Source organism: Coloeus monedula (genome assembly GCF_965178545.1).
Source record: "Coloeus monedula genome assembly, chromosome: 1".
NCBI classification, from domain to species: Eukaryota; Metazoa; Chordata; class Aves; order Passeriformes; family Corvidae; genus Coloeus; species Coloeus monedula.
Window position 1 is genome coordinate 36,634,448 of NC_138781.1, and position 27,190 is coordinate 36,661,637.

At 36.3% G+C, this 27,190-nt stretch overlaps 1 protein-coding gene across 1 annotated transcript in view; it reads right to left on the bottom strand.

The window, feature by feature from the left end:
* TBC1D5 (TBC1 domain family member 5) overlaps nt 1-27,190 on the bottom strand; it is a 317,175-nt gene that overhangs the window by 280,833 nt on the left and 9,152 nt on the right. Inside the window, exon 2 of the mRNA XM_082289383.1 lies at nt 7,163-7,224. The gene's annotated coding sequence lies outside the window, so the exon portion shown is untranslated. The remainder of the gene's footprint in view (nt 1-7,162; nt 7,225-27,190) is intronic.

Below are 27,190 nucleotides of genomic sequence, written 5' to 3' on the forward strand. Positions count from 1 at the left end.
CGTATTAACTGTAGTATATTTTAAGACATTTTATTTTCATATTCAAACAGGGGTCAGAAGAGATAGTGTCCTCTGATCACTGTATCCACAATCACTTTTAGCTGACTGTTAAAAAATTCCTTTTTATAACCCACCAACCAACATTCAATTCAACCTAAGGGAGTTGTTGTTCACCCACCCAAGGCTTTTATTAAAACCTCTACCGTTATAATTTCTGGATTATGTTACAAAAAACTGAACTCACATTACACATCCTGGTAAGCAGAAGAGTGCTTAAAGTGAATTTTTCCATGATTGCCCAGCTCCCCATTTCATGACTCATGCATATTATTCATCACTCCTTTTCATGAAGACAAGAAATTATAAATGATTACCATCTTGATTTGTCTGAGCACAGAAAAAAGTATCTTTAGAATCAATGGACAACTCTACTCAATAGATCAAAATACGTTTCACTAAAAATGCAGAATATGCCTTCAGATGTGCCCATAGTTTTACTAATTGTTCCAAGAATGTACAGCATGCACATGCATACAATAAAGGCTCTCTCTAAGAAAGAGTCTTAAGAATAATACTTTTTTAAGGTGATTAAAGAGAAAAAAAAGATTTAATTTTTTTTGAGGTTGTTACCAAAATAAACTTCTCAATTCCAAGTTATTTTGACATTCACTCCCAGGTAGTACAGGTATTTATTAAGAACAAGTAGGCATAGCAAGGCAAATAAAACTCTTTAGAAATTGTGAAAGAAAATGTTAAGAAAATTTTCTTTTGAACCAACAAAAAAAAAAAGATAGCTTAGACAGACCAGGGCAAGGAGTTTCCTAGCAGAGAAACAAAAACAAATGGCATAGAAAATGAACTGTATAGAAACCGAAAAAAGTGAAAGAAGTAAAAGGAAAAGTTTAAATCATACAAATTTCATGCTGAAGCTTACTATACAAAAGTTAAGTTTTGCAGTACTAATCTAAACCCTTTTGTATGAAGTGTTGGAAGTGAGATAAATATATTTAAATGATACTGTTCCAAATGCCTTGGATCTTTTAAAACTCTGGTCAGCTGGAACATGGCACTAACTACACACATACCCCAATATATAGAAACATGAGAATTAATTAAAACAACAATCAAAAACAACAACAAAGCTCTTCACACTTAATATTTTTGTAACTACTCTACAGGATGTTTTTAATGTTTGCTTATCCTCACAACAGAGTAAGAAACATTAAATCCAGCTATAATCATTATGTCAAATGCAAGAGCCTAGGATAAAGAAATAGCCTAAAATAATGTTTATTAAATATAATGCTGTAGAGAATATATTCATCATCTTCAGTGCTACTATCAGCTTGTCATAAGTTATACTTGAATGTTTACAAGATCAGAACTTCAGCTGAGAGGAAAAACCTGTTTCAGTGAAGTCATCACACTAGGCACAGCCTTCTTCACTGAACTTCTTGATTCTTCACTGCATCGCTAGTAAGATATTAGAGGCTCTTTCTGGTAGGCATCTTAATGTATATGGTAAGATATTATACCTAGACATGGCAGGACAGGGTATGCTGGTGGTGTTCTACAAGTGTGCTAACTGCATGCAAATAAGGGGAAGTTACACTAGAAAACCTGATTTTTAGCTTCTCTCAGCACTGGAGACAGAATGAACAAGACTAAGATATTCTGACTACCACCACACTGCTGGTAAGCTGCATCCAAGGTAGATGTGTCTTGGCAGTATAGGCAAACTTGCGAAGTGCTCCTTATCTAGATATGACCAAATTCATTAAAACATATTTCAGTAAGAAACAGAATCAGCAAAAACATTCTGGATTTGAGGCTGATAAAATCAACAAGCTATGTTTCTCAAGTTGCTAGTCATCTTTTAGGTGCTAATCATTCCCCACAGTTAACATAAATAAGAAAAAACCCCAGGAAATATTGCTTAAAGTTTATATAATATTCACTACTATTACTGAAATATAACTAGTTACTGTAGTTCTCATGAGGATTTATTTCACTGCCTGCAGAATAGGAAGAATTTCCTCTCCAGGAAAGGTCACCATAATACACGGACAGTTTACGTCAGGTGATGTTATGAATATCATATAGAAGAAGTGAGGAGAGCTGTCAAAAAACCAAAAAATATTAGATTGCAGTTTAGACTATGAACATCTGAGAAGCCATATTTTGCAGAAAAATACAAAACAATGATAACAGTGCAAACAGAACAACTCACAATTTACAATGTGAATGTTTAATCATGAAGACATACCTCTTAACGTTCTTTCAGATAAAAAGGTAACAACTTTCATACAGTGAAAAGTATGTAAATAAATGCACAAATATTGTTGTAAGGAGGTAGATATTTTGATAATATAATAGAATGATTCAACTCTGTCATTGCTTTCAGATGTCCAACACAAAAGACCCTGTGCTCTTAATAACCTACTGTTGCTACCAACATTAAGCCTGGAAATTTCTATCATCATAATATTGCTTACTATGGTTACATCATTTCTCTCAAGTTCACATCTTCCTACAGCTGCAAGTCTCTCTATAGAATCCTTAGTGCAAGTCAGGAACAACTGCTTATTCCTTTTGGACCATGCTGTAGAGTGCAGTCATGGACTGGGCCTGGTAACGTCTCGCTGGTTGTACCTATTTCCTCTTGCAGACATTTTCTTTCTAGGCAGTGCTGCAAAGATTTTTCTGTGAAACACACAGAATTTCTACTAGCTTGAGGCTTCTTGTTTTGTTAGGGTTTTTTAGCCAAGGTCTTACTAAGATCCATATTTCACGTGAACTTGTATTTTAAATAATGTTTGTAACATATCTTTTTAAAATATCAGACTTTCATCAATATCAGCTCTGATCAATCCTACATCCCTTAAAACAAACTTCCAAAATGCACTGCAAAGCAGCTACCCTATAAAATGAAACAGAACTTGAACAGTCATTTTACAAAGCCAATGCATGTGTTTGGTCACAAATACTGGATTATTTCTCTAGTATTTCCTTCTTTTTAAACTTGTAAAGTTTGATTTGAGAGAGTGCTGATCCCTATTCTGTGAAGCAAGCTAGCGTCATTAGGATGACAAAATCAAGTCTTATTGTGGCAAGAAGAAACATCATTTAATGTCAACAACACACTGCTATTGATTTGAACTCCTCCTTGCCTCACGGGTGAAATAACAAGCTCCTACACACAGACTCTCTAAGCATACCAATAGAGGAAAGAGGCAAGAAAAATACTAAAAATGGCTGTATTAAAGATACAACAGGAAATATGTGACTCATGAGATGCAAATTCTTTTATCTGTATGAAACAAATTGAAGAAGAGCTTAATATGGCTTCTGCAATTTCTATGGAGTTAGATTAGAACAGAAATATACCTACCAATAATATACCAGATTTAGGCTTCCCAACCAGTATCTCCTAACTGTTCAACACTCTCTGAGAAACAAGTCAGCTTCATTTTCATTATCTAATACTTACTAATCATTTTTCTAAAATGTCGCTTTATTTTAGCATCCTGGTTCACCATTTCAGCAGAAATGATCCTTTAACAATACTGGCAGGATCTCATTAAAGCAGAGGTAAGAAACTGTCAACACAGACAGGTTGACTCTTTCCCTATTTCTGAACAGACTCTAATTCAGAGAAAACAAAAAGTATCTTTGTTTTTAAAAGATACAAAAAAGAATAAACCCATGGTCATGCAACATCAATATAAATACCACCTCGCAGTGCCCTGATTTTGGCTGCAATAGAATTCATTTTCTTCCTTAGTAGCTGGTACAGAGCTGTGGTTTGGGTTTAAGATAGGATGAGAATAATGTTGATAACACACTGATGTTTTTGTTGTTAAGTAGTGCTTAGTCTAAGACTTAGTCTAAGTCAAAGGACTTTCCAATGTCTCATGCTCTGCCAATGTGGAGGTGCACAAGAAGCTGGGAGGGAGCACAGCCAGAGCAGCAGATCCAAACTGGCCAAAGGGATATTCCATGCCACAGAATATCATGCCCAGTATATAAACTGGGGGGAGTTGACCAGAAGGGGCCGATCACTGATCAAGGACAGGGACAAGCTAGGTGTCAGTCAGCAGGTGGTGAGTAATTTAATTTTTTAAAAATTGTTTTTCTTGGATTTTATTCCTCCTCTCTTTATGTTTTCTCTCTTCTCATTACTATTATTAGTATATTTTACATTATTTCAATTTTTATTTCAAAATCTTGTGGGTTTTACCTTTTTCCAATTCTCCTCCCGATCCTATCACAGCAGAGAGGGGAGTGAGTGAGGGGCTACAAAGTACTTGGTTGCCAGCTGGGTTAAACCACAACATACATCAATAATTGCTTTTCTAGAACTTAAAGCCATGTATTTAAGCAAATCTGCAAACTAAAAAATGTAGTGAGATGAAATACTAGTGTTGTCTAACTGCACCCAAAATTTAAGCTAATTTCAAACACTTTTGCAGCATCAATTTAGCATGCTAGAATTCCATAGCCTATCTCTTAAAACACGAACAAAGTAATATACAAAGCATAAAAAATTATTTCAAGATAACTTCCTTTTTAAAAATAGAGACGTATAGGGAACAAAGCTATTTTCATACCACATCCAGAAAATGGATGAGGTGTGAAAGAAATCTCTTGTTTAATGTGACCTTTGGCTGTACTTCCACTTGTCATCATTATGAAGTAGCTACTCTCAGTGCCAACACATAAGCTGTGTTATATTATCCCATAACAGTAGTAGCACGTCTTTCAGGGAGCGTTCCATACTTCAAGAAACTGGTGGCAGAATGCACTGACAGCACTTACCTTTGTAGCTGCTTATAATAGGTCTTATTCAACAATAAGACCTCATTTACAAAAGGAAATAAGAGTGTACTAAATTTCAGAGAGCATATCGCATAAACTAGGATGTGTTGAGGAACTCCCTTGGAGTTCTCAGCTTCAGTGAAAACATTCAAATAAGGAGAAATGTAAATTTCAGATTGGAACTCTGCCCCAAATAATAATATTCAGGGCTTTGTTACTGTGCACAGACCAAAAATACTGCATCATTAAGATCTGCAACATACTTGACTTTTCTTAACGCATGTAATTAAGAAAATATTTCTGGAAAGCAAATGAATTTGAAATTCAAGTAAGATTAATAGAACAAATACGACAAATTTACGTTTTATACAATGGTAGCAAGCTGCAGCATAAAAATCAGTAGCTATCATTATCTAAAGCTGTTCATCTAACACCATAGAGAGAAAAACTATTGATACATACTGTACACACATTTTTATCCATGTATATAAATCAAAGGAAACAGCTTCCTTTAAGGCAAGCATATGAAGATACTAAAGCAAGATACAAATTAAATATTCATACATTCAATATTTCAAAATAAGGAATTTGGATATACACATGCATAATTTAAGTTCTATAGTGAAACCTGTCTACAGAGGCCATTTCTACTGTATTTCAACAGCATTGAAACTTGAAATGTACAATGCAGCCTTTCCATGCTGTGTTAAAACTTTAAAGTATATAGTAATTCATTTCAAGCACTAAACACAGAATAAAGGCCACATTATGCACACTGCACTTCTGCAGAGGAACTGCTGCTTTGCCCTATTCATTACAGCTCTGAAACAGGGCTGTAAGTCCCGCAAGGTGGTTTCGGACTGCCTGAGGTACTCAGTAGGAACTGAGGCCAAACAGGCAACTTCAAGAACAAGGTGGCTCAGGGGCCCTGAATAGCCCATCAGCCAGAATTGACTCCAAGTCAAATTCTGATCCCAGGCACCAATTTTAAACTCTGTTGAGAAGGTGCTCACACAAAAAGCGTGAAATTGGCCCCTTACATTACTCTCATACACTGACTCAAGCCTCTATGGAGTAAAGATGATATTTCAGACCTTTATGATTGGCAGAGGAAAGGAACACAAAACCAGGTTTCACACTATGTTGTCCACTAGAAATGATTTTTTGTGATTACAGAACCTGAAAGTAGTTTATGTACAATAACACAGACGTTAAATTTGAAGAGCTTATAAATACCTATGCATGCAAAAAACTCTGTGGGGGGGAAAAACCCCTACTATCCACCTTCCTCCCTGCAACACATTTCTTCTGCATGTGTCTAAAGACACCACCATTCCTCCCCAAGTACTTAAAACTTTGCCACTAAGAAAGAACCCTCTATATGGGTTATTAATGTGAATATTTTGTTTTCTTATTAAAAGTTAAATGTATTAATTCAAGTATCCAAAGTCTCATTTTAAAAACATTAATTTCACTGGGACAAAAATATCTCATGTTAACTTGAAGAATAATTAAAGAGTATTTATTAAGGGGAAATAAAGCTACTCTATTTCTACACAGTTTAAAGTAAACATTTATCTTTGCCCCTTAAAGGTCACTCATTTGATCTTGACACACCTATAGAATCGCAGAAGCAAAAGCTAAATAAGTAGAAAAGTGGTATTAAGCAATATAAAACTAAAGAAAATTAGTCTCTACATGGTAAATTACTTCATTGAAAACCATCTATGGATTCTGCAAAGAATATACTTTTGCCTTAGAGCTAGTACTTTAATTTTCAAGAACCAAGAAAAAAAAAAATCAAAACTAGTCAGTAACAATGCAGCGTCGAAAAGCAATAAACTCAAAATTAAGTTATAAATAATTTAAAGCATGTCATGAAGATGTATTAATAATTCATCAGATAAATAATTTACTAAATAATCAAATAAATAAATAATGAAATACATAAATAAATCAGCAAATAAATAATTCTGCAAAATAACCTAAACAATAAGTCACTAAAACAAATGACAAACCTACAAAACTACAATGATTTTCTAAATTCTGATAGTTTTAAATAAACAAATGTATATAAACTAGATCAATCTTTGGTGGATAGAGAAATATTTTTCACTGCTATTGGTGAATTCCTGATTACACTGCACAAGGATACAATTTTAGATTTTACAAGAATGCAGTTTTTCCCTTGTAAATTATTAACACGATTGCTACAATACATCCTGCTCTGTATTTTACATGTAATCCCTTCATGTAGCTCATTTTTACCCCCAAAAATGAAAATCTCTTTACAACATTCTTAATTCACACAATTTCTTTTTCTTTTCCTGGGTGCAATACTTACAACACTGCAATAGCCTTCTTGGTGGTTCTCTTATTGTCTTCTGCAAACCTTCAGAAGTTTTGCTGCAGGGGAAAAACAAGTAGAATAACCTTAATTATTACAGATGGTATCTCGTTCATTAGCAGATGACAACATTTTATTTGAAAGCACAAGAAAAGCTGTTTTATAATTCTACAAAGCAACTTAATGTGAAACAACCATTACAGTTTGCAGACTACCGAAAGTTTTTAGAAGTCTTTGGTGGAACGAGTTCAAGCAGACTGAGGCCTGTTTTTTGTATTTAAGCTGACACACAATCTGTGCAAACTGGCACTAATTCAGATGTAAAGACAAACCACGAGAAGGACAAAATACTTGGCTGACATCTAATGTTATCCTTGATTTTGGAAGTTCATAGTCCTTGAAAGAATACAGTGAGATCATTTAATATCCACTATCTAAGTACATTCACAATTTAATTAGAATACTGCATTCCAAAGCAACACTGGTACCACAAAGGTCAAAATCCACTCTTCTCCCCAGTCAATTTTCAGTCTCCATTTATTTTAATGAATAATACTGACAGTCACCATAGCTTTCTTCAAAGTGGTATTTTCTAAATACAGCAGTTGAAGAAATGTGCCGCAAGTGTAATCGTGTTACCAACTTTTATCCGTTCGGTCGAAAGGTTTATTTGCATTCTTCCATAACATACATTTCATACAGGAAAGAGCGAGACAGTTTTACAAACCATGCTACTGACATGGATTCTTTATCTCTGTACTGGACTGTAAAAATGAAGGGATACATCAAACCTGAGGTTATATATTGTATACATGCATGGCTTTTTGCTACTTGTTTCAAAGGGAGTCAGTGTGCAGTGTTGTTTCTACAAGTAATATCTCAAACTGCTGATGGTGCTGCTGTATTTCAGCATTTACAAGCATAAAGGGTAATTTACTCTTAAAACTACCTGGGCACATTTTATTTAACAAGTCTCAAATTCTCTTTAGGGATTATAATAAGAAAACACTTTGCTTAATCATAAATTTTATATTTATCTTGGCTAGACACCCTCCTTTGGACAGACTGCCATGTTTTGTCAAGAAAAATCAACACAGTGGAAATGAAGTACTTGTTCTGTTGTGTGGTCATTCAAAAGAGTATGTAGAAGTAATGTAAATGTGCACCAGTGCTGCTGATAATTTCACGCTCTCATACACTCATTTCAATTTGCTTTAAAAAGGACTATTCCTCCTGGCTAAATATAGTCATCATGAAAAAGCATACCTCCCCTTTGAGCTAATAACACTGCAAGCCCCAAGACACAACACTACAAAAACTTTTGTATTTTAAGGAATGCAAAGCACTTTCTTCTCACAGTATGTGTTTCTGAAGTGGGACAAATGAGACTGGTTTTTTTATTAAGGTATTCTCATTTAGTGTACAGATATCTGTTTGAAAATGACAATTCATTCCCACACCACATCTCTGAATCCCATCCATCCCCAAAACAAATAATATATATACCAAATGCTTCTTTTTAAAAGCAATGGGTCCTTGTAAAAGCAGCCTATACTTTACTATACACATTAGAAGATTTTGAGGATTACTGGGACATAAAATGGTTCTGGAGGTTTTGGAATCAGACCTTCTATAGGAAGTACCATTTAGTCATAGAGCATTCACCTGCAGCTTTGAAGCCTCTGGTAGCAAAGTGATTTTTCATCAATGAGTTACAGTAGAGCTAAAACTGTAATTACAGTTACTGACGTCTTAAACCCAAATGTTTTTCTTCCTTTTAAAATTTACTTATTTTTTAATTACTTTCATTCATGTTTAATTGGCGCTTCCAGTCTATGGTTACAGAACTCACCTCCTCAGACAACTACTTCTGTCTAAGCTGGAGGGTCATATTCCCTGCTCAAATAAGACACATAAATCATTTAAAGAAGGACACAAACCAGCCAATGACCTGGGATACTGCCATATTTCTCCCACTTGCAATCATATGCGAATTCCACCCCACACAAGAGACAAAGACAGAAACCGAATCTGATTCCCTTCCTCTCTTCTGCCAGCTGGCCCTTTGCCCCCCCCCTCCCAGCCCTCAAACATTGTATAGGTGCCTTACACAACAGATCATGAGGAAAACTTGTCAACAGAAGACTAAAGCAGAAGGCACTGACGTTCAGGTGTACTTTACAGAGAAGAACAGCAAAAATCAAGTAATCATGTGCGTTCTCTACTCTGCCCAATCTGGGAAGCTGTGCTACAATAGGGAGGCTCCCTTGCTGGCACTCAAGTTAATTTGGGTGATAATTTAAGGAACTGGATTGTACCCCATACCTAAGAAAAAATTTCTAGTATTTACAACGGCAAAATTATAAATATGGCTCACAGTAAAAGGACTGAGCAACAAGGTACTCCATTCTCTACCTTTTGATACTGCCATCACCAGAAAGTTTCTTAGTTTGAAGGTACAAATCAGGCCAAAAGAAACCACATACTGCTGCTTCCTTCCTATGGGAACTCATGAATATAGGAAACAGGGAAATTTGAGAAAGAGATTACCATGTAATATCAAAATTTAGGAATTTTTTTTAATACTTAGGAGTAAACACAGGGAGAAAGAGAAAGGCTGGACAGACCTGCTTAACCAAATTATAGTTAATGTAAGGTACTGACCACTATATTCTAACCCACTTTTGAAAGATTATTGGAATAGTTCTAAGTTACACAAAATATTTTGCATTATCAATGAAAAAAACAAATAAAAGAAGCCTGCAATCAATTATTATATTTGGGAACTTAAATAACACATAAATCTTTCAAGACCAGAAGATTCATTCATTCTTCTGCCACAATTCCCTCCCTCTATTTATTACAAAAATTAAAGATTAACTGTTTGGTCCACTTCACACAGAAAGATACTTTTGTGACACAGTACAGTACTTAATAAAAATTTTTAATGTATCTGATTTTTTTAATCATAAAAAAAAAAAAAAAAGTGTTTGTTATACATGTTGGTAAGTCTAACTAAAAACTGTTAAAGTAATTGGGTCCCACAGTGTTATAGGATAATCTTGAGTATGTTCTTGGCAAAAACTTTGGGTATTTCTGAATAACTTTTTAACAGCTTCTTCCAATTGTCTCTAAGGTAAAAATCAATTTTAAAATATTAAAACATAGCAAAATGTTAAAACCCAGACTACTGAATCAACTCCTATCAATGCAAGACATAGCTCATTTGACTGTTATGACCCACGTTTCCAAGTCGATTTTTAGATAAAAACAAGCAGATTACCAGCAAAGGTTTATCTCAAATTCCCACATGTACAGCATGCCACGTTAAATATATGCAAATCAACCTCTTTCTCCTCTAGTTTTTTTGAGCTGACAACTCATATGACCTGAAGCCATGGTTAACGATTACAATTATTTGAGTTTCATATTTATACAATCGGTTATCAGATACGCATATTAATTGATTTTAACAGATAGTTTTGTGTTCTAATGATCAACAGTAAATGTACATTTTACCAACCTCTTGATTTGTAAGAAAATAAAACTTGTATCAGTTTTCACAATTAACCCTTCATTGCATTGATTTGCGTTATTCAATGGGAACTTCTCAGTAATACGTTAACCTAGAGGTACTCCAAACTAAGTGACCTTAACTTTGGCAGCAAAATTTAATTTTCTGATTACAGACACTCTTCTATTGTGTTTAAAATTTATTTAAACAATGCACTGTCAATTTAATAGAAATGATGAAACATAATTTATACTTAAATGGACTGGGCAAACAAATAGTTTCCATTTATTTAATATACACATTTTGCTAATTAAAAATTCATTTCTCTTTTTCAAAAAACCTTAATCACACACTCCTGGATTTTAATAAGCCCTCAGATGTCACATATATGACAGAGGATAACACTACATTTAAGATCCTTATTTTTCAAGTAATATGCTTAGGGCCAAAGGGTTCCTCTGTTGTCATCACGAAAAATATTAACGGAATTGGTCACTTTTTTTTTTTTTACATGGCTGAAAATTTATTCTTTGCAATTTGATTTTTATTTTGGATACCCTATTTATTGAACTATAAAATACAAAATTCCAAACTGCACATATTTTCATGCGAAGAATTGACTATTTTCTAAGATTATACAATGTGCAATCATTATCTTCCACAATTAATGTTGTTCTTAAGTCTATTCATATAAAAGAGTGGCTATTGTATTGTACTCTCAAAAAGATCAGATCACATCTTGACAAGGGCTCTCCCAATTTAGGCCTTAATTGCTGTTGTACTAAAGGATCACGCAACAACTTTGGTAAAGCAAGAGCTGCTGGATCCCTTTCTCAGCATATTTTAATACCAATATAGATATTTTAATTTCTGCAAAATGCAGAATCTATTTTTTATAAATAACTGAATGAGGTGCAGAGGCTATTCAGCTTTTATCCAGGTGAGCTTTGTACACTTCAAGTTCTGCAACTATTCTCTTTTCGTCTGGTAGCTCCAATTAATTTCAAGTGAGATTTATGAGACATTTAGGAGATTCTGAGACATTCTCCACAACCAAAAGAGACATCAGCGCACTCATGTAGATACACAATGCTTACTCAAGTTCCTGTAATGGACCAGGGACAGAATAAACTCCAAGTCACATTCCCACAACCATGAATAAGCACCTTAACCCCTAAAACACTCTTTAATGGACTTCTCTGGTTTTTAAAAAGTCTTGATTTCACACTGAACATAATGAGAAAGGTAGTGAATATATGATGGGATTCTGCTGCTTACTTAATAGCTATTTTCCTTAAACTAAGGTCAGGCAACACGACAAATACTGATAAAGCAAGTAAGTTCTCTTCAATCTTTCCCTTATTGCAAAACAACTTCTTGGTCTTCAACAGATCTTGATTTAATCCTGAACATAATGAGAAAGTCTGTAGGTCTGCAGAAAGAGGAAATACATTCCACTCTAATCACTAACCCCACTGAACACCACAGATATCAGTGCAGAAAGAACCTGGTTTCTTTTCTACAATTCAGTGCTATGAGTTAATCACCTTGAAGACTGACTGTAAGGTTTACACTTTTGTAGCCACGGCAGACCTTAAGATATATGGAAAGGTGAAGAAAAGATCCTACACTTATATGTGAAAATAGTGGGAAATATAAGACAAATATGCTAATAGCATCGACATATATATTTTACATGTAAATATCTAATAAACTTAGAAAGCAGATATCATTCCTAGTTTCTAAAAATGTTTGATATCCCCACTTCTCTTTAAACTTGACTGCTAAAAATTACAAACGTGGTCATGTCAGCTATGAAGAAAAACAAGTAAAATTTAACTATTGCATTACGTATGGGCTGACTGAGCCAAAGAAGTCCTACTCTGACTCATACATATGGCACATTCATTTACATCACAATAAATGGGGTTACATCAAACTGCCAATCAGTCACTAGTGGGGTTCTGCAGGGCTCCATTAATTATTTGGATAAATGATTTGGATGCAGGACTCAAAGTTATACTAGGTTTGCTGACAACACTAAACTGGGAGGAGCCGTTGACTCCTTCGATGGCAGAGAGGCCTTGCAGAACGATCTTGGCAAATTAAAGGACTAGGCAATCACCAGCTGTATGAAACTTTTCATTGTAAAATGAATTTTCATTTCAAATGCTGGATTCTGGCAACCCTGGATGAATGGACACACTGAGGAATGAGAGGCTGGACAGCAGCCTTGTGGAAAAGGCCTGTGGGTCCTGGTCAGTGGTGAACTGAATACGAATCAGCAGTGCCCTGGCAGCCAGGAGGGTCAGCCGTGTTCTGGGGTGCATCAGGCCCAGCATCACCAGCCAGGCAAGGGGGGGCATTGTCCTGCTCTGATCTGCACTGGGGTGGCCTCACCTTGAATATTGTGTGCAGTTTTGGGCACCACAGTGTAAGAAAGATATAAAGCTACTAGAGAGCGCACATAGGATCATCCACAAGGATGAGGCAGGGCCTAGAGGAGAAGACATACAAAGAGCAGCTGAGGTCACTCAGTCTGTTCAGCCTGGAGGAGACTGAGGAGAGACCTCATTGCAGTTACAACTTCCTCGAGAGGGTAAATGGAGAAGCACGCACTGATCTCTTCTCTGTGGTCATCAGTGACAGGATCCAAGGGAACGGCCTGAAATTGTGTCAGCGGAGGTTTAGGTTGGATATTAGAAAAAGGTTCTTCACCCAGAGGGTGGCTGGGCACTGGAACAACTCCCCAGGGAAGTGGTCACAGCACTAAGCCTGACAGAGCTCAAGAAGCATTTGGACAATGCTCTCAGGCACATGGTGTGACTCTTGGGCCTGTCCTGTGCAGGGCTGGGAGTTGGACTCGATGATCCCTGTTGATCCCTTCCAACTCAGGATATTCTATGATTCCATGATTCATTAAAGTTAGAATTTATATAAACCTTTTCACCGGATGCCTGAACCTAGACTGAAGTAGAGACAAAAGAAAATACTGTTTACTACTCACTACTTTTAAAAAGTATGTTAATTGATCATCTTGAAGATTGATGATTAGAAGTAGCATGATTAACAATACTCATTGTATTTACCAAAAACTGAGAGGAAACAAAAAGTAGAAAGCAATTGGTGATACTTTCTGATGACAACTTTTATGAGAAGTGCAACTATAATAAATTCCACAGTTCAAGGTTAAATCAAGGCTATGTGTAGAAAGAAGACCAATAAAACACATTCTGGGAAATGAGAAAATACTGTACCTAAAAAATGTCCCATTCTAAGACAAAACATTATGAGTTCACAGATAGCAAGCCACCATCCAGACACTATGGCCAGTTTGGATCACTGAGACTATTAAAGGGATCATGACAGGGACAACTGAGTGAAAAAAATCCAGAAGTTCAGTATGAGCAGCATAGTGTGCAACAGTCTATGCATAATCTTAGTCACAAAAATGAAGTTGAATCCATGAAATATAGAAAACCACTTATTATACTACTGCTGTTGTACAGTAATGTGTCCTCTGGCACTATTTCACACAGGAGAAATTAACATGGAAATGGGCACATCTAATACAACTAGGTAGGTAAGTTTATTTACCTGTATCCACAGGTGATCAGATTTGATCAGATATGATCAAAAATCATCAGGGACAAGGGTCTTCCATTGTCCCTGATGTAGAAAGTAGTCTTTAGGATGTGCAGTTAACTTCATACCAAAAACATTTAACTACTTTGCAACTCACTGCATAACCCCAACAAAGAAAAAATATATTATCAATCAGCTGGATCAGTTCTGTAGAGCCATATGAACTCCAGCAAAGGTGCAATGAATGTAAGGAGAAATATCAAAAAATGGGAACAAAGGGAGGACAAACAATAATATCAATTATTTGGTGACAAATTTATCTAAGTTCAGGTTATCTAAATGTGATAAAAATCACATTCATAAAAACTCCCAAGTGTCCATTTGTGAAACAGAAAAAGTTATATCACCCCCAAGATATTTTATTTCTACCAACACCTGCAGTCCCTAAATGTCACTCTATTTTATCATGGTGACTGAATTTCAATGGATGAATTTGCTAATGTTAAAAAATATGATTAATAAAAATGACATTAGTTTGCTTGCATAAAACCAGCCCACTATTTGGATGCTACCTGTCTACAACAAAGTGGTACATGAATACTGCACAAGTGGCCAAATGCCTCTTCTGACATGAAGACTCCTTTGGAGACTCCCGGTGTCAGCATTAGAAATATGGCTTGTAGCATCCAAACAACAAAACATAGAAACTTCACTGCTAAGAAAATGAAAGGCTGCACAGTTTCTCTTAGAACAAGTAACTATTTTACACAGAATCATCAAGTTACTGAATGCAAACCACAGCAGAAAACTGCTGCAAATTTCAATCCTGTTAGTGGATAGATGAATTTAGGGAAGAGGATGTAAGTATCTCAATGCAGGGCAAAATTGCTGGGTTTTATTTTAAACATGCTTAAACTCAAAATTTTAACTTAAACATTTAAGAGTGATTTTAGTCTGTAAGTTTTACGCCACCTGAAACTGGCGATCCAAATGTCTATAATAGTGCATTTGAAATGCTGAGTTATATTAATCTCATACTAACTATAGCAGTTCAATTTCGACAAATTTCTCAGGGTTTTTGCATATTGCTGAATAAATTACTCTGGAATTAGCTTACTTTTCTTGGAGGCATTATATGAGATTATTTCTTAGTCTCCTCCTCTTTGATTTAGTACACATCTTCAGATAATTTATTAATGTTTTGGATATCTCATTCATCATCTATTATTACTGGTGTCATAAATTAGAGGAATGGAACAAAGCACTGGACTATATGCTTTTTCCATATTCATCAATATAATAGCTACCTCTGTTAACAAACACTCTATAAAGCAGTTGGTTTATCCACTAAAATGAGATCAGGAACAGTTTTTTAACTCAAATCCCAAAACAGATTAGATTTATAGTGTAAGAGGCTCTTAATGAAATAAAAATCAGGGCTTCGCTTTAAAATATATAAGGGTAGGAATACCCGGTCTGCAAAACACAAAAGCAAACGTCAGACATTGCTATGTCCTCTAAAATACTCAGATGAATTAAAAGGCTGATAAATGCCAGTTTTACCTGGAAAAAAATGGATTGTTAAAAATGCTGTAATTTTGTCAACATACTATGAAACAGTAAAGAGAAGGAAAGATTCAACCAACAAAAACTTAAATGTCAACATTTAAATCAGTGGTAATATTGCCTAAGAAAACAAGTTGCCTGAACTGGTGGAAAGTAGGAAAAATGAAATCCCTTGCCTTTTCTTTTTCGCTTTTTCTTTTTTCCTGTTTTTTTTTTGACAATCTAAACACAAATGACATTGGAAAATACAATTGTGAAAATTTCATAATATTTACAAGATAATGGATATTAGTGGGAATCCTATAGGTAATAAATTACATAGCAGTATACTATATAAAGTACCTGAAAAGTACCTGAAAAGACACAGAATTAATGTTATTACGAAAACATTAACTACTGACTTAACAAGGTCATTTTTCATTAAATGACATATTTGAATTAAATCTGAATATCCAAAAAATCAGTTTTTGTTGTTTTATGTAGAGACTGTTGATATATTTTGAACACATTCACTGTTTACATGCCTTTAACTTTTTAAAAGTAAATCTCTCATTAAGTCAAATTTATATTTTGCATGATGTAACAATACTGTGCTCATCTCTTTTCTAATTGTCTGTTGAAAATATTTAAGCCAGGTTTAGGACTTCATTAATGGAATGAAATATGAAGTTTAAGTTCTTATTATATAAAAGAAGAGAACTCCAATTAGATTGGAATTGGATAAAATGCTTCTGATAGCAACTATTTATCTAATTTCTACAGGGGAAGAAATTCTTTCTTCTTTAGGCATTATAGATTAGATAATTCAGGCTCCAATATGACCTGAAAACAACAAAATAAAATTTTTCAACCAAATTAAAAGTTTCTTATTGCGCCACCTCTAATTCAGGACCCTCATTATTTTCCTTATAGAACCTTCACTATTCATAGCAACTGATGATTAATAAAACACACTTGTACCAATGCATTTTAAAGTTAATTCAACTCAACACATAGTTACACTCTCCTATAGTTACAAGTAACAGTGGAACAGAAAATTAGCTACATGAGCTGCACCTTTTGTTAGTCTCCAGCTGGATCAGTTTGGCAATGATCGTACCTCTTATTCAATCTATAAAGGCAGTTTGCAATCAGAAAGAACCTTATCATTACATGACGAAAGTAAGTCATACCCTCGTTGTACTAAGGTGCACTTGGTTTGAGGACTTACATAAAGCAGAGAAGCCAATCCCTTCTCTGACTGAGAGCAGCTATTTGCACTCTCTTTTCTCTGCCTCAATACAGATAAAAATGCACATTGTCAGGGAAATGCTGAAAATTAATCTTCTCTCTCACAATTACGATATTCACCCATTGATAGGTCCCCTGAATTCCACTGTTAGCCTTGGTGAATTTCTAAATTCTACAATAGGCAACTTTATTAGACAAGAGACTATAAGCGTGTCATACCCAAAATGTCCAGCAGCAATCCAGAAGTAACAGGTACAGGATAATTCTGGGGTGAAAAAGGACTTCATTGAACCTGGTCTCCCATGACCAATGGAATTGCCCTAGCAACTGAGGGAGCAGTCAAAGAAAAATGAAGTGTTGGCAACGGCAACATTCCCTCATGAGAGAGTTTCCTTGACTTAAGTGTTTTCAAACTATCTGAGATTTTTCCCCTTCTTGTCTTTTTGTTCACTGAGTGAAAAACTTATGTCTGCACGGAATTCTTAACAGAACCTCAAATCAAGGAACAGACATGGTTAATTTACTTCAGACCAACTTCAACATATAACATCGGGATGCCTTGAAGAAGGTTTTTCTTTTCCTCACCCCAAAGAGATTACTTCCTTATCTAAAACTTTACAACTAAATCCCAGTGAAGGGTAACTTTATTATTTTCCAGATAAAAAAGTAGGTAACCTGTTCTATATTCTAAATACATGATTGGTATCACTTGCTGGTGATAGATTTTAACATTAATTAATGACTGTATAAAAGTACTGAAAGAATGTATGGAAAGAATGCTTTAGCTCATCCCAGATGGAATTTGGAATACAAGAGTCAAATTTCCTTAAATAATTATGCCAACATAAACTTCCTTTAACTCTTGCTACCTAACTCTCATAATTTTCAGGTCTGCTGAAAATGTCGTCAATGAAGAGTAAGTCGCACGGTGAATAGACAGCAACCAACCACCAGAACTAAACAAAAATAACATTTCTTTGGTTAGAGCACAGAATAAGAATTAAAATCAATGGAATCTTGAATTACATAATTTTCTCTTTCTATATTTATTTTACTGAAGGTTCTGCAAGACCCAAAGTCCTGTCTTCTTTTTAACATCAGATATCCAGAAGGCTTCAGAGATCTCTTCAGATACCTGCTAGATAGGAGCAGTACTTGTAAATGTTGACTCTTAACTTGGTTTTAAGGGACATCACTGTTACATTCTCTAATCAGAGAAATTACAAGAAATTTAAACCTTTGCTTCTCAGCAGCACCATATCCTCTAAACTGTACTTGTACAATTGAGTACCTATTCTCAGACAGACATATTATTAAGCTCCATATTGAAGAACATTCATTCATGTAGTTGATCAGAAGCACATGTGGTCCTGCAAATATCTAATACATTTATCACTGGGACAAAAGGCCAAGCAGGACACTTGAAATCCTGCTAACACAAAGTAATGGTTAAATGCAAGAGAACTGGGAAGATGGTATTCTGAAGCGAGCAGACAGGTAGCAGTGGAGGCCCAAAGCTGACACTATCAGGACCAAAGGCAAACCCTCCACAGGGGGCTGTGAGACTAATTTCCTCGATTCAATTATTACCACTAGTAAAGAAGTTTACTACAGCTACACGATTTAACAACTATTAAACCAGCATTGCTAAATTCAGAACCCACTCAAAACATACTACAAATTGTCACAAAGAAATAGGGCTTGTTTACTCCTCATTACAGTGTCAGTGAGTCAAAGAATTGATCTTCAACAACAAAAGCCTGACAGATGAAAATGCCGCCAGCTCTGTCAGACTCCTGGAAGAGAAAGTCAAGGCTCAAATGATTGCGTTGATCTTTAACTGAAACTGTAAAACAAGTCAGTTTCTTCAAAGCCAAACACAACACCGAAGCCAACAATAAGGAATGTTTTAGTCTTTTCCACACAATGAATTTTTTGATGTCATGAGCTCTGGAAGTTTTTAATCACACTAAAAAACCATTAGCAAGGCAAATGTATATGACCCAGGCCCATAAGCAACCACAGGACTGGTTTTCCTGACTAATCTTATTTTTCCTTCTCTTGCCTAAATTCCAGTATCAATACTTCTTAATAACAGATACTCTCAAATTTTTAACCAGGTTTTAACCCATGTTTTCTTTTCTTTCACTATCCAAATCTGAACAATAATTCATACTTGTTCACTGACTAAACTCCAAAGTATCTGTATTTTATTAGTCACATGGAAATTGGAGTGCTACCCACAAGACTTCAAGATAAAACAGAATCAAAAAGTCACCCCATTTAAAGACTAACAGCCTTAAGACACATGATTTTATGTTTTAAATTTAAATAAAGGTAATTTAAAATCCCGTGTTTACTGTTCAGAAGTTATTCTTAGTTATCCTTCCAGAACTCCTGATTCTAAGTATGACCACCCATATCTTACATAAGTCTTCCCATTCCTTTTTTAAAAAGTATACATTCACTAAATCCCTCTCAATGTATGTTCCAGCATAATTTTATAGTGTATTTACAAGATTTCTGCTGCTAGTCATTAAAAATCAGATTCATCAATGTTTACTTTCTAATTTTAGACATGAATTTATTTGAAGTGAAATTTTAACCCATACAAAGGAAACTAATTTTTACACACTGCAGATGTCATAACTCCCACAGAAGAGTAACAGCAGAAATTAAGTTAATGACTAGAATCAGACCCAGAAACACTGGACAGACAATAGTTTCATTTAACCACTTGCTGCACAATCTCTTCTTCCCACCTCTCACCTCCAGTAAATTTATCTTGATTATAACTATATTGGTCAGTTCAAGTCTGTTTAGCTGCAGGTCTTTCCATCAGTGACATCAACAGTGAAGCCACTCAGGACTTAAAAGTACAAATCAATTTTGTCTTCCTGGAACAAATCTTAAGCATCCAGAAGCTCAGGACCCCGATATTTGACTTCAGGAACTAAGTCCTTAGCAAGCATCTGGAAAGTAATGAATTACTTCACTTAGCCATACCAGCACTTTATTATCCATTTTACGTAAGAATTCATAATGATAACAAGCATATTGCTTGGCATGGAGCAAAACCATGCAGGCAACCAACAGATATTTCCTCTGACCCCTGTCAGATCAATTAATTTTGGTAACAGAGACAAATGCCTTCAGAACAGCAGAGCAAGACAACAGAATTCCTCTAAAATGACAGAAGAGAATATATGCTGTGAAGAAGTGAAAAAGATTTAAAAATAATTCACTGAAGTAATTCTCTATACCACCAGCAAAGCTGTTTTCAGTAATGTACAGCATGTTACACAATACTTTAAAGTAAAATAATTTCATGACATCATATGCTTGCCAGAAAAAGATGGCATAGGCTACCTATCCAGAATGCTTGCCATTACAAACATCCATTTCATTTTAACAGAATAGAATTGTTCAGGTTGGAAAAGTCCTTTAAGGTCAACAAATCCAACCATTAACACCACCAAACCTACCACGTCCCCAAGTGCCACATCCACACATCTTTTTAATACCTCCAGAGATGGTGACCCAATCATTTCCCCGGGCAGCCTATTTCAATGTTTGACAAATCTTTCGATGAAAGAAATTTTTCCTAATATCCAATCTAAACCTTCTCCAGCACATCTTGAGGGCGTCTCCTCTTGTCCTGTTGCTTGTTACCTGGAGAAGGGACTAACCCCCACCTGCACACAACCTCCTTTCAGGTAGTTGTAGAGAGCAATAAATTTCCCCGAGCCTCCTTTTCTTGAGGCTAAAAACCCCCAGCTCCCTCAACCATTCCTCATGCACTCCAGACCCTTCACCAGCTTCACTGTGCTTCTCTGGACTTACTCCAGACCTCAATGTGCTTCTTGTACACAGGATTCGAGGTGTGGCCTCACCAGTGCCCAGCACAAGGGGACAGTCACTGCCCTCATCCTGCTGGCCACACTACTCCTGATACAGGCCAGGATGCCACTGGCCTTCTTTGCCACCTGGGCTCACTCCTGGCTCATGTTCAGCTGCTGTCAACCAGCATCCCCAGGTCCTTTTCTGCAGGGGAGCTTTCCAGGCACTCTGCCCCAGCCTGTAGCACTGCCTGGAGTTGATGTGACTCAAGTACAGGACCTGGCACTTGGCCCTGTTGAACTTCAGACCATTAGGCATCAGCCCATTGATCCAGCCCTGTCCAGATCCTTCTGTAGAGGCTTCCTACCCTCCAATAGATCAAAACACCTGCCCAACATGGTATCAGCTGCAAATTTACTGAGGGTGTACTCCATCCCCTCATCCACACCCTTGATAAAGGTATTAAACAGGGCCTGTCCCAGTACTAAGCTCTGGGGACACCACTGTGATCTGTCACCAGCTGGATGTAGCTCCATTCACCACCACTCTCCGGGCCTGACCAGACAGCCCATTTTCACGCAGTGAAGCACACGCCTATCCAACCCATGAGCAGCCATTTTCTCCAGGAGAATGCTGTGGGAAACGATGGCAAAGGCCTTACTAAAATCTAGGTAGACAACATCCACAGCCTTTCCCTCATCCACAAAGCAGGTCACCACATCATAAAGAGAGATCAGTTTGGTCAAATAGGACTTGCCTTTCATAAACCCATGCTGACTGGGTCTGATTATGAGGTTGTCCTGTACACACCATGTGATGGCATTCAAGATGAATGCCTTAAATTTACACTTTTTAACCTTAAATTTACACAAACAATGCAAACAATACTTACTATAAAAAGAAAATAGCTTATCTAGTGAAATGAGTTAAAAATCCAAAATCTAAACACAAAGCCAAGTCAACCATAAACAGCAGGAATAAGGCCCATGCAATTTTTATAGCTTGTATTTACCAATCTTCTGTACTTTTACTAATGCAAAATATAGCAATTTAGAAAATGGAATGTGAAGTTAACATTTTTTATTATGAGGGATTATCTTCAGGATCAAAAGTTACACTCTGAATAAAAATTTCACAAGATCTTAAAAGAAAGAAAAATCTGCTGCATCTCCATCACATGACAAGATGACGTGAAGCTTACATCATTCAAGGATTACCAAGATAGCTGTGCGTTTAACTATTAGTTGGTAACCACTCAAGGCACTAGTAATTCATTCATCCTCTTTCATTTCACATGCTGAACCAGAGATTCCTTGAATAAAAATTCCCAATTCACTGACTGTAATCCTGATCAAGTGATTAAGATGTAGAAATAAAACTAAGATACAAAGTTCTTAATAAATGCAGGTCTAATTTACTTCTTTGAATTTCAAAACTTTGTTGTGCTGTCATGGTCCAAATCTAAGAATGAACCATTTCATTAGCTGTAATACAGAACCAACTGCCATAACATTGTCTTTATCCACAAATCAGTCACTGAGGTTAGATATTCCTAACAAGCAGACTTTAGTTTAGAGTCACAGAACAGCAGAATAAGCTGAGTTGGAATGGACCCACATGGATCACTGAGTCCAACTCCTGGCCCTGCACAGCACATGCCAAGAATCACACCATATGCCTGAGAGCGTTGTCCAAACACTTCTTGAACTCTGTCAGGCTGGTGCTGTGACTGTGTCCCTGGGGAGCCTGTTCCAGTGCTGAACCACCCTCTGGGTGAAGAACCTTTCCCTGATAATACAGTCCAACTATAGGACTGTAGGAAATTCCTGAAGACCAGCAGTACCAGCATAGGGAAAGAAAGCCCATGTGGTGAACAGAACAGTCATTCTTGGCTTTTCTTCCCATGTATGTACATTTCAATGCTGGTCTACGAATGGCAGCAGTTTTCTGGCCTGAATACTCCAGACACCTTCTTGAGATCAAGATTCATCGAAAGCAAAGAGATAATTTGCTTATAATAGTATGCATATAGATAAGGTTTACATATCTGATATAGAATTCTAAAATGCTTATATGTATGCACAGAACCTCTTTCACTGACTAAATATTGAAAATCTCCCAGCACCACCTACTACGGCTTTATGAAAGAGATGTAAATGAAAAAATAAACAACTTCTTTTTTTATTTTAGTTCTCTAGAGAATTAAGAGAACAGGCAGTACTTGAAACACATTTCATGAACTGTCATAACCAAGACAGACTGACTGACATAAGATCCACCACAGCTGAATGGTCAAAGATGCATAACAAAACGTATAACTATTTCAATTAATGAATGAAAAAAGTTTTTCTTAGTCAGTCATATAGTACCAATTGGCCTTATACAAGCCTTACTGAACATTAAAATGTGTGACAATCAGGTGTATAATGAAAAAATCAAAGTGAAAAGAGAATTCTGTTTTGGGCAGAACACGATCAGGGGACATCCAACTGAACAAAATGAAGCGGATTGTTCTAAGCCATGTTGAGTCTAAGACTTCCACTGTGCACAGTCACTAGACTGGTTCTAATTTCAGATATATCTATTCCCACCTAGTACAGCATTGGGGTTTACTTGCTTATACTTGGTGACAGACATTTCCTTTTAGATTTCCTGCCAAATGTCACTTGGTGGGATCACAACGCATACAATGGGGCAGACACTGAGGAGCCTCTTGTGGTTACCAACAACTTGTCCTATTTCCACAGAGAGGCATTTCAAATTAAGGTTTAAATGGGCAGAGGGAAACAAAAATTCAGCTTTAATCTCAACTCATCATTGTCATTCCCTCTAGACCTAGAGCCATTCCACCATCAAGATGCAGCTGCATCACTAACAAGGGACAGCTACTCAGCTCAGTGTTCGACCTTTTCAATTTGAGAGGTCACAAAGCAATTCTCCTCAAGAGACCAGGTCAGCTTAGGACACGGGAAGTTTGCAGGTTTATTTGTTTAGATTTTTTCTTTTATCACAGTATTAATAAAATAACTAGTCTTTCAAGAACTGTTGTAATTTATACATGCCCATGGATGCAGTAATGCCTAGCAGGGTTCAGGGTGGTCAGATGATCTGTGACCAGCTGTCATAGACAACAGAGGTTACAGCAGGGTGTTGAACTTTGAGCTCCTGCTCTAAGACAGTCCACTTCAGAAACACTGAAGAAGATGGGTGGCACAGCTGGAGGTCAGAGAGGAAGATATGAAAGCAAATGTCCAGCGTGGAAGAGAAACCTTCCCTCACTTATGCAAGATGACAGATACCACTCAGATTTTTCTCACTGGTTTACTTGTACATGCAATTAGAAAGTCTGTTTGCATTTCATTTTCATTTCACTGTCATCTTTTACCTGTGACTTCAAATTACTGTATCACAACGGTGGCACAGACTTGGAGAGGAATTGACAGTTTCTGAGGCCTCAGCTTCAGAAAAAGGTGAATGTCACATGAAAGTAAAAATACTTTGAAACATTCTGTTGAGTTAGTGAAGCTACAGAAATGTATCTCAAGTTATGGGGAAGAGGTTAGTATATCAAGAGGGACTACATGGAAAGTCACAGTATCCAGTGGATGCTATAAACAGGCATAGCAATGAATCATGACAAACCCATTACTAGTTACTAAAACAAAATTCTGGAACTGACACTTGTTCCAGTTCCTTCAAAACTAAGCAAAATGAACAAGAATAAAATTGGCACGGCCATAACATTTCACCAAGCAAAATTCTTAACTGTAGACAGGAATTAGTCTCAAGTGAAATGTCAGTTACTTTATTGCTGTCAGCTCAGGATACATTGCAATGATGAAATCATTGCAAAATGTAACTCAGGACTTTGAAAGATAAATTCTTTCACATTGAAAAAATGAAACTGCTACCCAACCTTCACTTACTCTGAAGTTAACCTGAATAATAATTTTGAGAGTTGTCTGGTCAGGGTGAGTAAGAAACATTAGCTGAAATACCATATTAGCAATTTGGAGACTTGCTGGCAACTTGAGTATTTTTTTTAGATGAAAAAGTGTAGATGGTATACTGAGCACATGAGAAAGAGTGTCAGCTTAATGTAATGTACTGCTACAGATATATTTTTTTCTAAAGTAAATTGAATGTTTGAGACAAATGAGAATTCCTTGACCGCTTTTTCCTCTCAGCATCAAATACATCTTTGTCACCATTTTTACCACTCAGGTTCAAAATGAGATCTACATCAGCCCCTCTACATCTTCCAATATATTCAGATCTCATCTGAAACTTTGTCATTGTTCTTGTTGTTTTGCGTAAGATCTATATATATATGAGTCAACCTGCCTATACATCAAAAATTCTCATTTACCCCACTTTCTCATGAGATTTAACTTGCCTCCCAGTCAATCTATGCAGTGCACAGTTTCTAAAATGCTCATCTCACTGGTTGTCAAAGTTTTCAGTAACTGTAAAGACAGTAATCTTGAATGATCAACTCTCATCAGCAATTTTACATTATTCTTCTTGTTTGAATCTTTATTATTGCATACTATGATATGGTACTGGAAGACAATGTGAGTAAAAGCCCTTGTAGAAGCTGGTCTTTCACTACTACTACTACAAATGCAGTGAGCCAATACAATCTACTCTAATACCTAATGATGCATCTTTACTGGTAGTGTATTTGTTCTTCCTTGCCCAGATTTCTTTTCTAGTGAGCAGTTATGTGATGCTTAGCTGCCTACTGTGGTTAAACCACAACACCACCCTACAATTATTTCTGTTGCAGCTGGATCTCCTCACAGCTTGAAAACACAGAATCAGAGGAGCTTGGCATACAAAAAAATCAGACAAACAAAATGTTGAGACATTCTCTGTAAAACAAAAAAACTAAAAAAGAGTAATGGCCAGTTCAAGACACACCTTCTGTGTTGTAGGGTTTGATTTTATTCCATGTTTCCAGAAGGTGGAATCTTAAAAAGAATGCTAGCTTCTTTCATGCTTAGGAAAGTCCACATCTGCAAGCATTAGGGCAAAGTAAAACTGCATGAGGAAAGAGGGACCTAAGAAAAATGCTCTTTGTTAAAAAAGAAGAACAGGAAAAGAAGACTATCAGACTATTCAATGCCTGTTAGTAAGCTTTCTACTGAAGGTTTTCCTCTTAAACCCACTGGTTTAAGTCCTTGTAATCCACTTTCTACCTACACATTGTTCTTTCTCAAGCTCACATGGCTCGACCTAGGCTGATCCATTCCTCGTGGAAGAGGACAGTATGAGTCTGAAGCTTTTGAGCATAACAGAAAATGGACGATTACCCCAAATATTACTGAAAGCTAATTCAAAACTCTGGCAAAAGACTGACTATCTGTATTAGGAGGTATCTAACATGCTTAGGCACTAAACGATAATTAACAATAGCTCTACAAGACTAAGCACTCCAGTCAACATACAAAAATTATAGCATGAGTCTAACAGAACACTTTTATCCCAATCTGGGTAAGTTGTTACAAGTAGTGAAATGATGTTCACTCAGCCCACATTTGCCCTCTTCTCAGATAAAATTACTCACAGCGGAAATTATAACCATGACTGATCATACACTATTACTGTAAATTAATGTAAAAATCTAGTCTCCCCCAACAGCAATGAAACAGCAACAATTCTAACACTCTAATTCCTGGTATATGTCAGTTTTGAATACTTGAATATTGACTTATAGGTAGAACTACGTATTTTTTATCTAATATACAAGAATTTAGACAGCTTATTTAAAAATTGCTAAAGACGAGAACAAAAAATGTTTAACATAACGAAAAACAAGTTAGGACTTTCTACAATCACTGAGACTACAGAGTGCACAGGAGCACTATTAAAGTAACCCAGCCTCTCAGCAGGATTTGTAACAGCTGACAGTGCCACTTGTTCATTCTGTATGTATACCTCAATCCATTCCAGTTATGCAAAATGTCAAAGTGGAGCTCTGTGTTCAGTGACAGCAGCTGCTACTGTCCTTTGCTCCTCTCCACTCAGTTTTGTAAGGACTGAACCTTGTGATAAATTGATTCTGAATTTGTGGATAATTACAGCACGACTGCACCAAACAGATGTCTGATATCATCATCATTTATAGTTATTAAGAATTAACATTAACTTCTATCTGTCCAATATGCGCTTTCATTTCTTCTCAGGTACCTAACTCCCCACACTTCACCCCAAAGAATGTACTTAAGGCTCAAGATAAAAGCTGTAAGAAACAAAAGACTGGGCAGCTTTTCCATCTCTGCACACAG